Source organism: Lissotriton vulgaris, chromosome 2_1, assembly GCF_964263255.1.
Source record: "Lissotriton vulgaris chromosome 2_1, aLisVul1.2, whole genome shotgun sequence".
Lineage (NCBI taxonomy): Eukaryota > Metazoa > Chordata > Amphibia > Caudata > Salamandridae > Lissotriton > Lissotriton vulgaris.
Genome location: NC_141687.1, coordinates 1,275,028,527 through 1,275,045,653, shown reverse-complemented (window position 1 = coordinate 1,275,045,653; position 17,127 = coordinate 1,275,028,527). Strand labels below are relative to the sequence as shown.

Sequence of the window (17,127 nt, the reverse complement as noted above, 5' to 3'; positions counted from 1 at the left end):
TCCTTTTAGAGTTCAGTTTAATCGTTATAAACGTACATTTTAATTTGAAAGATACTTCATAGTCAATAAATATATCATATTTGATTCTGTAGTCAGTCGTTCCTCTCAGCATGCAAAGGCTTGAAGACGGGGTCTGGTTAGGTTTTGTTCTTTTTTTAACCAATAAATGAAAATATTTGAAAGGTACATTTACTGTAAGGAAAGTTCTGTACAGTGATTTCAAATTCTGTGGAGAGTATAATTTTCAAATTTTAAGAACTACACTTTGATCCCCATGCAGGTTGCCATAATATACTCACTTTGGGACTAATATTATCAGACTATTGAACTTTGAAACATTCTTTTATTCAGACCTTACCTAACTTTGTTAATAATAAAAATTTGACAATTAAATTAAAATATTTCAAATTAAATATAATGATCCAAAAATGTTGTGCCGTCAGTTTCAAAAAATATGTGCTGGTAAGGTAGGTAAAGTAATTTTTAATTAAAATTTGGGTCAATTTTGAAAAATGTCAATTTAAATTTTTGGGTGATGCGTAAAACAGGCAATCATTTCACGTGTTAGAAATGAAGAATATATGCAAGACTTTCAAGGTAGTCAGACGTGCCCATTAAAGGAAATTGTTGGAGTTTTGATTGAAGTCTTTCAGTCATCTCTCGGCTACGTCTTGTCACTTGAGGATTTAGTATACCTGATAGTGACTGAGCCATCCTCATTTCTTGAAAATTTTGTTCTTTTTTTTAAATTTCCAAGAAATGATAAAGGTTTGGATGACTCCTACCTATGGATTTATTAAATGAATTATGCCATCCTTCGATGGAATTATTGGTTTTTGCTCCTCCCTCTAAGCAAGTTAAGTAGCAGTTCCACCACTCAATGGGGAACCTTGGCTTCCTCCTGCTACCTGACCTGTTAAGATTGCCAATCCAGGTTCCCTCAAAATAATTTAAAAGAGGTGCCAATTTCTCTTCCTTTGCTATATAATATTCAGATTGTACAATTGCAGTGTAGAAATCATCTACAAAATCTGGAGGAACAAAACACAATGCTGTTAGTTTTTTAAGCTCATATTGCAATTTGCTGTCTGACACATAATCTTCGGCTAAGGATGTTTTCTGTATATTTCTCCAATACGCCTGCGAAAAGTGAAAAAAACAACCTTGAATTTGGGTGTCTGGATACAGTTTACAAATGGTATTAATCATTTGTATCTCAAAATCAATTATTACTTTCCGAGGACTTTTGTTGAGAGTTTTGGTTTTTATAACTGATAAAAACTTAGAGTAAGTGGAAGATTGTCTGTCAGGCAGCAAACCAAATACTAAGGGTATAGTTGTGTGGTTAATATTGCCATGAATAGAATAAATTTGGGTAAATGGATGGGGAGTAGATTTAAATGTGCCATCCATCATCCAAATTTCTGTATTTTCAAGAGTGGCCAAATTACGTGTTGTAGAAAAGATTAGAAGACGCTTTTCAGGATTAACATTATCATATAAAAGGAAAGATTCATTACTAAAAGTCACAGTTAGTTCTTGGGGGATGTTAATGTCGGAGAAAGTTTGTGGTCTAATTGCATGTGGATTGATTGCCTGTTTTGTTCTTTGAATCATACGCCTTAAATTGGGGATTGTGGGCATATTACTGGCAACATGCATGGGGATGTTTTGTGCTACTTCCCGTAAAACTGAGCCACAGGGTTCATTGGAGGTGGATGCCAAAAATGTTATCTGCTGTAGATTTTCTCTTACCTCAATCTCCATTGCAGAGGCAGAGTGGTTATGCTCTGTGGACCTCTCCACTATGTCTCCCAGAGTAACCGCTCTGCCTTTGCAATGTGATGAGAAATATTCTACGCACCTCCAATGACTCCTGGGCTCAGTTAAACGATCCTTACAGTAAATGTAGCCTCCAAATTTTAACAACCTGTTACCCCTCTTAGATTGAATGTAATTTGCTCGGCGACTTGAATTATCTGTTGAAGATCCTGTAAATAGAAGAGGATGAAAAATAAGTATTCATTTTTTAAAAACTTTTTGTGTTTTTCTGTACAGAAGATTAATGGAATCTAAATAGAATTACAAACATCATATTTTTTTCTGTTTCAGAATAGATGTAAGATTTAGTTTAAACAAATTAATAAAAACTGGATTCAGAAACATAAACACAACTGTTTCCACCCATATCCTTAACCACACATGTATTATAACGCATGGGTGGTTACCCCTAATAGTCTTTATCACGCATACATTTACTACAAGATATGTAGTAAAGGCATGTGTGATAATTTTAATTTAAAAAGGGGGGTTGGGGGGGTTCCCCCCCCACCCCTTAAAAAAAAGCCTCTTTGTTGTAATATGAAAGCAAACAGCATGGAAAGAGGAAAAGAAAAGACACTTCCACTTCCTCGTTATGATGTGTAATGGGGGAATTGGATATTTATTAAAAAAAAGAAAACTGATGAGGAGGAGCCACAGGTATTTGGAACATTATCTTTAAGGACATAGGTCAGCCCCTGCTGTGGGGTGTTTACTGTTGAACTACACAAAAATGTATTACCTGTTTTCTCCAACCCTACAGTGGCAGAGATCAGAATTATCCCTTATCCAAAATATGCCTTTATCATGCATGGGTTTTCAATGAAAATTATTGAAAAGATTTGGTTTTAAAGGTATTTTTGTGGGGAAAACGGCCTCTACAACGAAGCCGTTTCCACGAAATCATTTACCACAAATGCACTACAACGCATGCGTGGTTACAACGAAAGGGTTTACAATGCATACCTTTACTACGAAATACGTTTGAAAAATGAAGGGGGGTTTGGGGGGTCTCCCCCATAAAAAAAAAAATTAAAGGTCTTGGTTAAAAAGGGGGGCTGGGGGGTCTCCCCCCCCCCCCCAAAAAAAAACTAACCTGAGGAGCCGAAGAAAAAGCCGAAACCGAAGCTGAAGCAATCAACGTCATTAGGGAGGAAACGGAAAGTATCTTCCGCTTACTCTTAACGACGTACGACCGACATAACCAGAGAAGATGGAGGGAAGGCGAGTTAAAAGGTAAGGGGTATTTTCGAAAAATACATATATATATATTAAGGGTTAAGGGTAAATATAAGGAGTGAGGCTGGGGGAATGTAAGTGGAGAGTTTTAACCTTTATCAAGAGTATGCCCTCACCATGCATACATTTACAACAAAAAACGGTATAAATGTATGCGTAGTAAAGGAATATTCGAGGTAAAGGTTAAGCGTGGAAAACGAATTCCGTTGTAACGCATGCGTGGTAAAGGCATGCGTTGCAACAGAATTCTTTGTAACATCATATATTCTTTTTGTGGTAACAGTAATGCAAGGAAATGGAATATGCTTTGTAACTTATGCGTTGAAAAATTTAAATAGGGGGTTTGGGGGGGTTCCCCCCCCAAAAAAAGCTTGCAAATCAGAAAGGGGGGCATTGGGGGGGTTTCCCCCCCAAATAAAGGCATGAGTTGAGACAAGATGCATAGGGGCCCATTAGGATGGAGGGCGGATTGCCCCCGCCAGAGTGGCAGTGGCCACCCCCTACCCTGGTGGAGGCAATCCGTCCGACAAGCATTCTCATTTTCCCCTCCGTCAGATTAGGATAGTAATAGATTAATATGGTGGCGGTGTTCAATGGACACCGTCTACCATATTACGATGGCACAAAGTAGAGGCAGGTGGAGATTGCTGCGGGGGCCCCCTGCAGGGCCCCCCGTTTGCCACCACTGTTGGGTGGCACATGGGGGGTGCATATGCAAAGCGGCAGGCACCATGCGGTGCCTGCCGCTTTGCATATGCAAATGCAAAAAAGCATTTTTAGCATTGTGGCGGGCGGTGCAGAGTGCACTGCCCGCCACAATGTTAAAATTACAGGATGTGCCCGCCACTGTGGCGGGCATATCCTAATTCCCCCCACGGGACCCCCGCCCTTATTGCGGGTGGTCCCGTTCTCCGATAGGGTGGTGGGCGGACAATGTCTGCCCGTCATTCTAATGGGGCCCTTAGTAACATCATACATCAAATTATAATGTGATAAATTATCCACAGTTTTAATATCTGATTTAAATGGTTAATTTATAGATTTGTTTTTAAAAAAAATGTTTTTGACTGTACCTGAGGCTTGCATTTCTTTGTTCTTCTGTGGTGAAGATTCGTTTGCAATAGTATAGCTGTATGTTTTGCTTTTTTTGTATTCTCTTTTCTAGTCTGTTTGGTTTTCCAGGTCAATGTTGAAGACGTAGCTGCAATTACATGTATCAATAATAGGATTAGATTAGTTTACAAAACGTTATTTGTTAATCTGCAAATTTGAAATTAATTTTTAAAAGTTTGTTTATCTGTTTCATTATTTTCTAATATTTCTATTCAAATCCTTAATTTTAAAAAAGAGTAAGATGGTTCTATTAGTAGAGGTTTATTTAAAAAGATAAGGAAAATTTAAAGGTTGTTTTATTTGTACCTGAATTTTGAAAGTTTTGTTCTTTCTGCAAAAGATGTGGAAAGCTGTTTTTCCTTTTTCTAGTTTATGGTTTGATGAAAATGGTTCTTTTTGCGATTTCTGGTTAGAAAAACAAAATTATAGCATTTTTAAACAATTATTATTTATACATTTTACACTTCTCTGTTGTATCTTTCTTACTAAATTTATTAGATATTGATAAAGATCTTCTCTGAGGTAAGTTCCTAGATGAGTAAAAATACTAAATCTTGCTCAAGCACACCGTCCAACATCTAACCTTAGGTAACTACCCGGTAGAGTATAAATAGTAAATCTTTTCCATTTACCTACCTACTCCTTTCCAGTGGGAAGTTACCGTCGGAGAAAGAATAGTAAATCTGGCGCAAACATGCTAACAAACACCATTACAACTACTATGAGGTGAGTACCCAGAGGAGAAAGAATAGTAAATCAGGCCCAAAAACAGTGATCAACACCTCCCCTGCGGTATGTAACCAATGGTGTATGGATTGTTAATCTGACTCTCCAACACTAACCAGTTTTTTCTTTAATTTAAGTATCTTGCGGAGTAAGTGTACTAATACTTGACCCCTTGACTCAGCCTAACATTTTCACTGGCATAAGTTTTCAATATAGTTAAAATTTTTAAACGTGCATTCAGAAAACAGAGTTACATTGTTAAACCTGTAATGGTTTTAAAAATTCAAATGACAATTTAAAAGGTTTTCTCATTTATACCTGAAATTTGATTATATTGATACAACTGATATTATAAGTTGATCTTCCTATTTCCAGTTTATGTATTGATGGTAATGGAGATTTCTGTTTAATTAAACAAAGAAATAGTATATTTTACAATTTAGAAATATTATATTTATTTGTTGTAACATATTTTGTAAATTTAATATATTTTAACAAACATTCAATAAAATAATTATTCCGCTTAATACAAATAGATAATCTGGCTCACATACATTGTTCATCACCTTTACTGAGGTAAGTCCATGGTGGTTTAAGACTACTTAATCTGGTCCACATACTCTGTCCAACATCTACCCAAATGAAAGCACCCAGCTGTCTAAAAACAGTAAAACTTCTCCCCAGTTAATACCCAATATCCTCCCTGGCGCATGTTTGAAGCAGAGTAAGAATTTGAAAAAATACTCATAGAAAACAGAGTTTCTTCATTACACCAGTTTAAATTTAAAAATTAGATAAGGCAAAATTATAGGTTAATTTATTTGTACCTGTAGATTGGTTGTATTTTTCTTTCATGCAAATGATCACTTAAGATGTTCTTCCTTTTACCAGATTTTTGATTGTCGCTAATGATTCTTTATCTGATTTCTTGTTAGAAAAATAAAGACATTGCATATTTTAATATTGTAAATTCAAAATATTACATTTCTTTGTTGTAAGTTCCAACTAAGAATAGCACTAACAATTGAAAATCTGGCACCAAGACACTGATCAACACACCTATTCTGAGGTAAGTTCCCCATGATGGAAGATTTATTATTGATGAATACAGACTCTGATCAAAACCTGCCCTCTGGTAAGTTCCTGGCGGAGTAAGAATAGTAAGGGGAGTCATTAGGATTGCAAATTTACCTATGTTACCCACCTGTATTTGTATGCAAAAATTGGCAGGCACTGCACGGTGCTTGCCGCTTTCTGCATACAAATACAATGTATGCATTTTTACCATTGCGGCAGGTGCAGCTAGAAACCGCACCCGCCGTAATGGTAAAAGTCGAGGATGTTTCCGCCTGCCCAGAGCATGCGGAAAATCCTCTTCTGACCTATCAAAGACTCACCGCCACATTAGGATGGCTGGTGGGTCCTGGTTTCAGTCCGCTGCTTTACTGCCGCGGTTGGCTTACAACTGCGGCAGAAAAGCTCTAATATGACATAATATACCATGAACATAACATTAAAATGTGTTTTTAAAAATGCTTTGCTGTGGCAGCTTTTCCGCCGTGAAAAAGCATGTGGAACTTCACTGAGAAGACCCGTTGCGGGCCTCCTCGGTGAAGAGGGGGAGGGTGGGAGGTTCACATGGGGGGTACCTATGGTACCCCCCTGTATTTGTATGCAGAAATTGGCAGGCACCGCACAGTGCTTGCCACTTTCTACATACAAATGCATTGTATGCATTTTTACCATTGTGGCGGGTGTAGCATAAAACTGCATCCGCCGCAATGGTAAAAATAGAGAATGTGTCCGTTAGGATGAGGACACATTCTAATTTCACTAGAGGGTACTCCGCAAGCTATGCGATGGTTTCTTTCTACTTATGGGTCGCATTCCTAATGGGTCTCTAAATCTGGCTCCCAAAACTTTTACAACACATAAGTACACAGCGGTGTAAGATTAGTAAATATGTCTACAAAATAATGACCATCATATTTTCTATATTAAGACTGATATATTTTGCAATTAGACAATGGCCAAACATCTTTCCAGCAGAAAAGTAGTTCATACCTTACGTTAAAAAAAACTGCTTCACTATCCGTTTCAGTATAAACTAAAATAATAATATACTTTAAATTTCTTAACCTATACATTTTTATATTCAGTAGAAATTTAACAAACACAAGCATTATAATATCAAAATATTAACTAGGTACTTTATTTATAAACTTTACTCTCAAATATTCATATTAATAATAATTTATTATTTATTCTTCAATTTCAGTTAATTCTAATCATATATTAACTTCCATAGACATTTTGTTTGTTAAAACTGTTTTTTTCAAACATGGTTTATGTGACATTTTAACAAAATCAAACTAAAAACAAGGCAAAAAATATTTACATTACCTTTGCGATATTTTTTATAGTTGGAAGCAATTAACACTCTCCTCAGAAAAGTTTTCCTATAATTGAATTAAAATACATTTTGTAAAATCTTAAACCGGATTAACTATTCCATTATAATATTTAATGTGTGTTAAAACGTGTACTTACTTTGCTCAGTCGATGGCAGTAACGGACTTAAATTGAGCCTTCTTTCTCCAGTTGCTGTTAACAGTGTTTACTCTCGAGTTAGCGGCGAACCACTGATAAGAAAATGGTGGACAGCTCTATATATAGGTAAATTGATTAATAACTATAATTTAAAGTAAAATATGTGTGTAAATCAGCTTAAAAAACGGGTTGCAATCGTGACTGAAAGTGTATTTTAAAATGTACATTTATTTTGAACAATTGACCTTCTTCGTTGTATTTTTCATCCATCTTGGTTGGGGACACGTCTTTGAAGGGTCAGTGAAAGTGACAAAAGACAAACGCTGTCACTACGCAACATATTTTTTTGTAACCTATTACTTTCATTGTGTTTACTTTTGCGTCGTTTCTGTTTCAAAAACGTTTGCTGCATCATTACGTTATATGCGTGGTAAAATACTTCGTTTTAATTTTCAGCATGTTAAAACCTCTTGCGTTGTTAAATTCACGTAGTATTGGCATGCGTGGAACTTGTTTGCGTGCTATAATCATACATCCATAAAATCATATGTATTTATTACTAGAATATTCCTTTGTACTCTTTATGAGTGCAGAGGCACAAGCGTTTAAACAAAAGCACAGTTAAACATTCAAAAGTTGCACAATTTTGGATAGGCCCGTTGGCCACTCAAACCATATACTAAAATAGTTGTGAGAAGTTGGCCTGATATATGATGTCTCCAATTCTGGGGGCAGTGTATCCGTCCAAACAATCCCTTATGGTGGTGGTTGTAAAGTCAACCTTATAGACAAGCTATCCTAGGGGTAGCTTGGACTAAGCAGCCTTCAGGCTAAACTCAAGAGGGCATGTGAAGCCAGCTGTTTTACCATATGCAATCCTGTTATATCAAATGAAAGGACACCACACAAGTTATATATTATAAAAATATATGTATTTATTCTCAGAATAATCCTCTGTACTCTTTATGAGTGCAGAGGCACAATCGTTTAAACAAAAGCACAGTATAACATATGAAAGTTGCACAATTATTGATGAGGCCGGGTGGCCACTCAAACCATTTATTAAAAAAGTGGTATAAGTATGACTAATCGAACAGTGGTCAGGCCTAGGGCCTGGGGAATCGCTGGGACTACTCGGGACTAGCAGTGATGAAGTCGGAAGAGGTCCGCGGCAGTCGGGTGCAGCGCTTAAAGCACACACATGCACTAATGCAAAGTCAATGGTGCGTAAAAGTTATCGAGTTACAGTTTTAAGAGTCTTCTGACTGGACTAGAAGGACAAAACTTTAGACTTAGACACTAGGGGTGTAAACCACTACAGGAGCACCGGCGTTCAAGAGTTACCTCACCCACAGGAAGTGGGTGCACAGGTGCAAAAGCGTGTCAGGTCTCATCGTGTAGCTCTATGGAGCCTGGAGATGAAGATGCTAGAGGCGGCCAGAAGAAAAGTGTCCGGTGTAATCCAAGGGTGGATCGAAGATGTAGAGTACCTGAAAGCAGAGGGGACAGAGTCTTGGTCACTAGCCAGTGACCAGGAAGAAACCAGGAAGGAACCAGGCGATGTCGAGCGCAATCAGGTGGTTGTCGTGAAGCTTGTCTCCGCTGCCACGTGGACTCTGGGGCATCGAGGATGTCCAGGAGTGGACCACGAGCTGTCGGCAGTGTCGGCTTCCGGATTGGAGTGAACAAGCCTTGGCAAGTGCAACCCATGCAGGATTTGAAGATCGCTTCTTACTGGGACCATCAAGGTCAGAGCGGGTCAGAGCGGGTGCTCCTTTTCAGGGGAGCGAGTGCCAGTCTGGAGCAACCAGACTAGCAGAGCAAATTCAAAGGTTCGTCGGTACTGGGGCCACTAGCCAATGGGCAAGCGACCGGACCAACGCGTCAAGCAGGAAAATGCAAAAGGGCGCCATGCAGCACTCGGTGATTGTGGAGAGGAGAGCTTTGATGCTAAAGCTGCACGGGCTGGGGCGTCTCAAACCCAAATGCACAGCGTCGAGAGGGCCTCGGTAGCTGCACTGTCAGCACTTTGTGGTTTTTCCAAGATGGCCGGCCCCACGCTTCAGGTCACCTCGACGGGTCTCAGATTCGCTGGGACTGTGGATCGGGCTGTTGGAAAGCAGGAAAACTGGGTCTTGTTGATCTCTGTTGCTCGAGTTCCGTCGGGAACTGCAACAAAGCAAACGGTGAGGCGCTGGATGGTGCCTGTTTGCACAGGGTGGTCACTCCTTGACCACAAGGGAGATTATTCAGTCTTCTACGTCGAGTAGGATGTCGAAGGGTCCAGAGATTCATTTTATAAGTTTCAATCAGGATAATCTTATGTGCATTGGCACTGCTCCCACCTTTATTCCAATTCTGGGGGCTGGATTACCTGCTAGGTCCCTCCTATGGGTGGGACCCAGGAAGGGGGTGGTTACACCCCTTTCCCTTTGTCCATGGTCGCGCTGGGACTGGGGCTGGAGAACCCCAGAACCGGTTTGACTGGATTTTGCCTGGGACACCTTGTGCGCCCCAGGCAGTGTCTAGTTTCTTTCAGCCCTCCCTGCTCCAATCCACTATCTCCTGTCTGGGGTGGTGTAGCACCTCCCTGTGACAGGAAACCCTTTGTCCAGGCCTCCTCTGCCAAGTTTCGGTCAGCAGCAGGAGGCCAGGCTCGTGCCTGTGGCAGCAGCATTTATTTTGTGATGCTGAGGCTCTGGTTAGATTTAACCGCGTTTAAGCAAAGTAACATGTCTTCTCCCTCTAGAAGGGTGGAATGCTACCCCCGTCGCCAGAACTGGCGAGGGGGTAGTATTCCAAAGCGTATGACACCTTACACAACATGTTTTGATAAAGCCAAACCAACGTTAACATATAACCACGAGTATTATAATGCACTTAATAGTATATGGTATGGCATTATCCCGGAACAGCTTAGGGAATTGATCCCGACAGCTGCAGACAGGCTCAGCTCATGCTAGAGCACCATCTCACATAAAACCAAGCACTCTGCCTCCAGGACTGTTAAGGCCTGCCATAGGAGTGACTGACAGGTATATATGTGTCCAGTTAGGTTTAGATATAGGCATACTATATCTAAGCAAGGGGTGATTACACCACCTAGCCCCAGCTGAGTGATCAGCCAGTTGTATCATTTTGGATGGCCAGCCAGGGGTGGCAAAAGATATGCTGCAGCCCCTGGTAGGCATTGGATGCACTTATGCCCTGGGTACCTATAGTACACTGTACAGGGGCTGATAAGGTGACCCAATCTTCAATTGGAGATGTACCTAGGGTACATGGAGTCCATTTTACAGAGAGAGCAGATAGCCTTGGGCCCTGATTAGCAGGGTCCCAGGCCAACTAAGTCGAAAACCAGCTAAACACCAGGCAAACAATCTGGGGTAACCATAGTCAGGTATCCACCTTCCTACAGGAGTACAGTGTTCACCAGTAATTACTGGTTGTGTTCTATATTTAATATATGTTCTACATTTACTATCTTTACTAAGTGATGGTTTTGACAGTGGTCCAAGTTGCCCTGTCATGTGTATATAATCCCTTATAAATATTGCCCAGTGCCAGTTGGCACAATGTATATTGTGTGATTACTATTCAAATGTGTTTTATGACAATACAGAGGCTATTTTGGATATAGCCTTGTGTGGAGTTCCTTTTGTGGTCTGCCTATTATGTTGGTGCTGTGTTTGTGTTGGGTAAACGCCTTACACATTGACTCCTGGATAGGCCCGACTGCTCGTGCCAAGCTACCAAGGGGGGTGAGCAGAAGTTATCTTTGGCGTGTAACTACCTTGCCCTGACTAGAGTGGTGGTCTCTGCCTGGCTTTGGTGCAAGCCTTAGCTAGCCAGAGATCCCATTTCTAACAATAGGCTTCGGAGTCTTGCCTGCTGTGACTGACATTTTTCCAGGAGAAAAGAAGAAAACAAGAAATGTACACTTCAAAAGAAGCAGGACTCAACCTAAAACTTCAAAGACTCAGACCCTAAATCACATTTGGTGTTTTCTCTTAGCGCAAAAGACACCCCTTGTGGGTAGTAGTTGCACGCTGCAAATCCAAATAATAATAGTAGTTTGTAGATTAAGGATACTTATGATTTATATGTTGAGGAACAAAACATTTTAATTATACGGCTCTGTTCAAATCTTAACATAATTAACAAACCAAGAACGACATTGCCTAAATTAAGATACAACCAGAGAATACAACTCATTCAACCTCACCTGTGGATATTCGTCTTCGGGTTTTACACGACTCAGCATAGCAAGCACAAAAGCTGCTGTTTTTCCATTTCCAGACTGGCTCTGGGCTATCAAATTTTGCGCACTGAAAGACAACAAAAAAGTAAGAACTAAGCAAAGGTAGTGGACAAAGTATAATAACAATATTAGAACGCTATAGCAATTCAAGTTCAGCAGTTCACTAAATAGCTAGAAAATATGTAGTCAAAACATTTTCACATTTAATATGGGAGTGAATATTTTGAAAATAGCATGAGACCACAGAACTGCCACAGGAATACAAGGTGCGCTTTTCACCAGCCCAAAACTTGGTGCTATATAATTGCAAAGATTTGTACAAAAAGTGTGTTCAGAAATTAACACAAAGTTTCCAAATGAAAATGTTTTTACATCAAAATGCAAATTTTCAAGAACTAATCTCAGAATTATTCCTGTAAACAGAGATTACACAAAAGTAGTAATAATCTTATAACATCATATTTATTGAACAATAAATCAAAATGTAGATTCTTTCTTCAAGTCTTAGACTCCAGGCAGCGTTTACATATACCAATGCATTTCGGGAACACTAAAAATAATAAAATAGGGGCCAGATGTAGGTAGGCCAATAGCGTTCGGTAACAGCCGAATTTACCGATTTTCGGCCGTTACCGACCGGTATTGGCCATTTGGGATGTAGGGGACAGAAAAACATCCGAATCAGTAATTTTACCGAATCAGTAAAGTTACCGAATCGGAAATCATACCGAATCAGAAAATATACTGAATCAGTAATTTTACCGATTCGGTAATTTTACCGATTCGGTAAAGTTACTGAATCGGTAAATTTACCGAATCGGTAAAATTACTGATTCGGAAATGTAGGAGAGTAGGGTCTGCTATCCTATTGTCACCCCAAATTTTTGCTTTTTGCTTCACTGGTTTTCGACTTAATGTGGCTGTGGGCCTGCTAATCAGACCCACAGCCTGCTGTTCTCTCTCTAAATTCGCATACATGTACTATAGGTACATAACCCAATTGGAACTGGACACCTTGTCAGCCCCTGTACAGTGCACTATAGGTGACCAGGGCATAGGTTCATCCAAGGCCTACCATGGGCTGCAGCATATCTTTTGCCACCCCTGGCTGGTACTTAAATCGACACAACTGGCTGATCACTCAGCTGAGCAAGGTGGTGTAATCACCCCTTGCTTAGATATGGTATACCTATATCTAAACCTATATCTGGACACATATATACCTATCAGTCACTCCTATGGCAGGCCTTAACAATCCTGGAGGCAGAGTGCTTGGTTTTATGTGAGATGGTGCTCTAGCACGAGCTGAGCCTATCTGCAGCTGTCGGGAACAACTCCCTTAGCTGTTCCGGGATATTGCTATACCATATACTCTTAAATGCATTATAATGCTCGCGGTTATGTGCTAACTTTGGTTTGGCTTTATCAAAACATGTCGTGTTTGGTGTCATACAACTTGGAATACTACCCCCTCGCCAGTCCTGGCGACGGGGGTAGCATTCCACCCTTCTAGAGGGAGAAGACATGTTACTTTACTAAAACGCGGTTAATCCTAACCAGAGCCCCAGCATTACAAAATGGATGCTGCTGCCACAGACACGGGTCTGACCTCCTGCTGCTGACCGAAACTCCGGCAGGGGAGGGCTGGACGAAGGAATTCCTGTCAGAGGGAGATGTCACACCACCCCAGACAGGAGATAGTGGATTGTAGCAGGGAGGGTTGAAAGAAACTAGACACTGCCTGGGGAGCACAAGGCTTCCCATGCATAATCCAGTCAAACCGGTTCTGGGGCACACCAGCCCCAGTCCCAGCACGACTCTGGACAAAGGGAAAGGGGTGTAACCACCCCCTTCCTGGGTCCCACCCATAGGAGGGACCTAACAGGTAATCCAGCCCCCCAGTTTGGAATAGAGGTGGGAGCAGTGCCAATGCACATCAGATTATCCTGACTGAAACTTATGAAATGAAACTCTGGACCCTTCGACATCCTACTCAATGTAGAAGACTGAAGAATCTCCCTTGTGGTCAAGGAGTGACCACCCTGTGCAAACAGGCACCATCCAGCACCTCACCATTTGCTTTGTTGCAGTTTCCGCTAGAACTCGAGCAACAGAGATCAACAAGACCCTGCTTTCCCAGCTTCCAACAGCCTGATCCACAGTCCCTGCAAAGCTGAGACCCGTGGATGTGACCTGAAGTGTGGGGCCGGCCATCTTAGAAAAACTACGAAGCGCTGACCGTGCAGCTCCCGAGGCTCCCTTGAAGCTGTGCATTGGGGTTTCAGAAGCCCCAGCCTCATGCAGCATTTGCACCAAAGCTCACCCCGTCACACTCACCGAGTAGTGGGTGGGGCCCTTCTGCATTTTCCTGCTTGACGCGTTGGTCCGGTCGCTTGCCCGTTGGCTAGTGGCCCCAGTATCGACGAACCTTTGAATTTGCTCTGCTAGTCTGGTTGCTCCAGACTGGCCCTCGCTCCCCTGAAAAGGAGCACCCGCTCAGACCTTGCTGGGTCCGAGTAAGAAGCAATCTTCAAATCCTGCGTGGGTTGCCTTTGCCAAGGCTTGTTAACTCCAATCCGGAAGCCGACACCGCCGACAGCGAGAGCTTTTGTGGGGCAGCTCGTGATCCACTCCAGGATATCCTCGGTGCCCCAGAGTCCACGTGGCAGCTGAGACAAGCTTCTCGGCAACCACCTGATTGCACCCGACATCTCCTGGTTCCTTCTTGGTCACTGGCTAGTGACCCAGACTCTGTCCCCTCTGCTTTCAGGTACTCTACATCTTCGATCCACCCTTGGATTACACCGGACACTTCCCTCCTGCACTCCTGCAGCACCTTCATCTTCAGGCACCATCGAACTGTGTGATGAAACCCGACACACTTTGGCACCTATGCACCCGCTTCCTGTGGGTGAGGTAACTTATGAACGCCGGTGCTCCTGTAGAGGTACACACCTCTAGTGTCTAAGTCTAAAGTTTGGTAATCCTAGTCCAGTCGGAAGCCTCCTAAAACAGTAACTTTATAACTTTTACGCACCATTGACTTTGCATTGGTGCATGCGTGTGCTTTTAGCGCTGCACCCGAGTCCCACGGGCTTCTCCCGACTTCATCACTGCTAGTCCCGAGTAATCCCAGCGATTCCCCAGGCCCTAGGCCTGACCACTGTTTGTAAAGTGATACTTATACCACTTTTTAATATATGGTTTGAGTGGCCACCCGGCCTCATCCATAATTGTGCAACTTTCATATGTTTTACTGTGCTTTTGTTTAAACGCTTGTGCTTCTATACTCATAAAGAGTTTAGGGGATTATACTGAGAATAAATACATATATTTTTATAATATATAACTTGTGTGGTGTCCTTTCATTTGATATTACAGGATTGCATATGGTAAAACAGCTGGCTTCACATGCCCTCTTGAGTTAAGCCTTTAAGGCTGCTTAGTCCATGCTACCCTTAGGATAGCTTGTCTATAAGGTTGACTTACAACCATCACCATAAGGGATTGTTTGGACTGATACAAGGTGCCCCCAGAATTGGAGACATCATATATCAGGCCAACTTCTCACATTGGTGTGCAGCGGTGCAGATTTGAGCTTGCTGTTGTTTTACCATTGCAATCTTTTTATCAAAATGAAAGATCACATTAAGTACCATAGGTACAAATAAACAAAGCTTACAATATTTAAGTTCTACTGAACTTAGTAGTTGTAGATCAAAGGGCATAGCACACCCTGCCTACAACTCACTAGCAAGGTACAGTAGGAAAACACTTAGTGTAGGTAAGTGCACCACTTACACCTCACTAGCAGTCAGGTCTGGCTCAGGTGAAGCTTCCAGCTCTCTACCTGCGGTGGTTGACCTTACCAAGGCACCCTCCAGCTATGACAAACTCAGCCACAAGGACTTGGGTGCCCTGTGCACTGCAAGAGGACTGAGAAGGGGTCACAACCCCACCATTCCCATCCTGATAGGCATCCTGGAGAAGGATGATCTTGAGAAGGCTTAGGGTCAGGAGATGGAGTGAACCCCCCAGAGACTGAGAACACCACCCCAGAGGTAGATGATGTGGAGGTGGAACCTGAATCAGGAGGTGAAGATTCAGATCAGGATCAAGGGACCAACCAGGTACAAATTGGCAGGCTTAACCAGGCCAACTTGGACCTACATGGGAATGGAGAGGGCCAGCACCTCCCCAGATCCCATAACATAATACTTCCAGGCAATAGAAGAATAGGGAAGGTGTTTGCCTTAAAAATCCAACACCAGTCCAACAACGCGTCCCTACAGCAAGTCATCTGGAAAGTAACATGCCCTAACGTCACAGTCTGGGTAGAGACTGTGTTGTATAAGCTGGTCTTTGTTGAAACTGCGGGGTAAAGGATATTTCTTGGAAGAAGATGTCCACTTCTGCCAGCCTTGCACTGTGGTCGGTGAACACCACATGCCTCTTGGGCCGATACTCCTATATGATCTGGGACTCGGAGGAAGCTGAGCCATACTTTCCTAACCCATTGCAGAGGAGAGAGACGCAGCAAAATTCAACATACTATGTAGACTGAACACGACAGACTTGCTGGGTAGAGTGATCTCACTGTCGGAGGTCCTTCGGCGCTATGCCTGGCTGAGAACCACCTGCTTTTCAGTGGATGTCCGAGCCTCACTAATAGACATGCCCTTTGAGGGCTCTCGTCTCTTTGGAGAGAAAGTGGGCTCAGTGCGGCTGCGCTTTAAGGATAGCAGACTCATGGCCAGCTCCTTGGGCTTCTCCGTAGTTCTCGTGGACTTGGACATGGGTCCCACAGATCATGTGGGCGAGGTAGCCAAAGTACACCGCCCCCAGCAGCTGCAGCCTCCAAACTCCTTTAGTTTGCCCAAAGGCATCTAGTGGCGGGCAGTATAGGCCATCACCTGCACCACTGGAGTTTGGAAACATCTGACCATTGTGTTTTACAGATTGTAAAAAGGGGTTACTCCATCCCCTTTATGGCAACACCTACACCCATGTCACCCACTTACAACCAGCTGATGGAGGACCACCTGTCCTTGTTCCATCTAGAAGTGTTGACTCTCTTGGCCAAGGGAGCATTCAAGAGGTTGCCGTCATTAGAAGTAAATCACTGTTTCTATATCGCTATTTTCTGGTTCCCAAAAAGGACAGAGGCCTCCGTACTGTCCTAGACATGCGCCTTCACAATTTATTTCTGAAAAAAGAGAAATTCAAAATGCTCATGCTCCCTCAAGTCTTGTGTGCCCTGCACCCGGGAGACTGGATGGTAGCGTTTGACTTGCAGGACACATATGTCCACATCCCCGTCTTGCCTTTCCACAGATGTTACCTGCCATTCACGGTGGTCCAAGAGCACTTTTTAGTTTGCAGTGCTCCCCTTCGGCTTTACGAGCCCCCATTGAGTG

General features: G+C 42.2%; 1 pseudogene; it reads right to left on the bottom strand.

Annotated features, from left to right (window-relative positions):
* Nucleotides 1-564: 564 nt before the first annotated feature.
* Nucleotides 565-16,506, bottom strand: LOC147732483 (uncharacterized; annotated as a pseudogene).
* Between the last annotated feature and the right edge of the window lie 621 nt (nucleotides 16,507-17,127).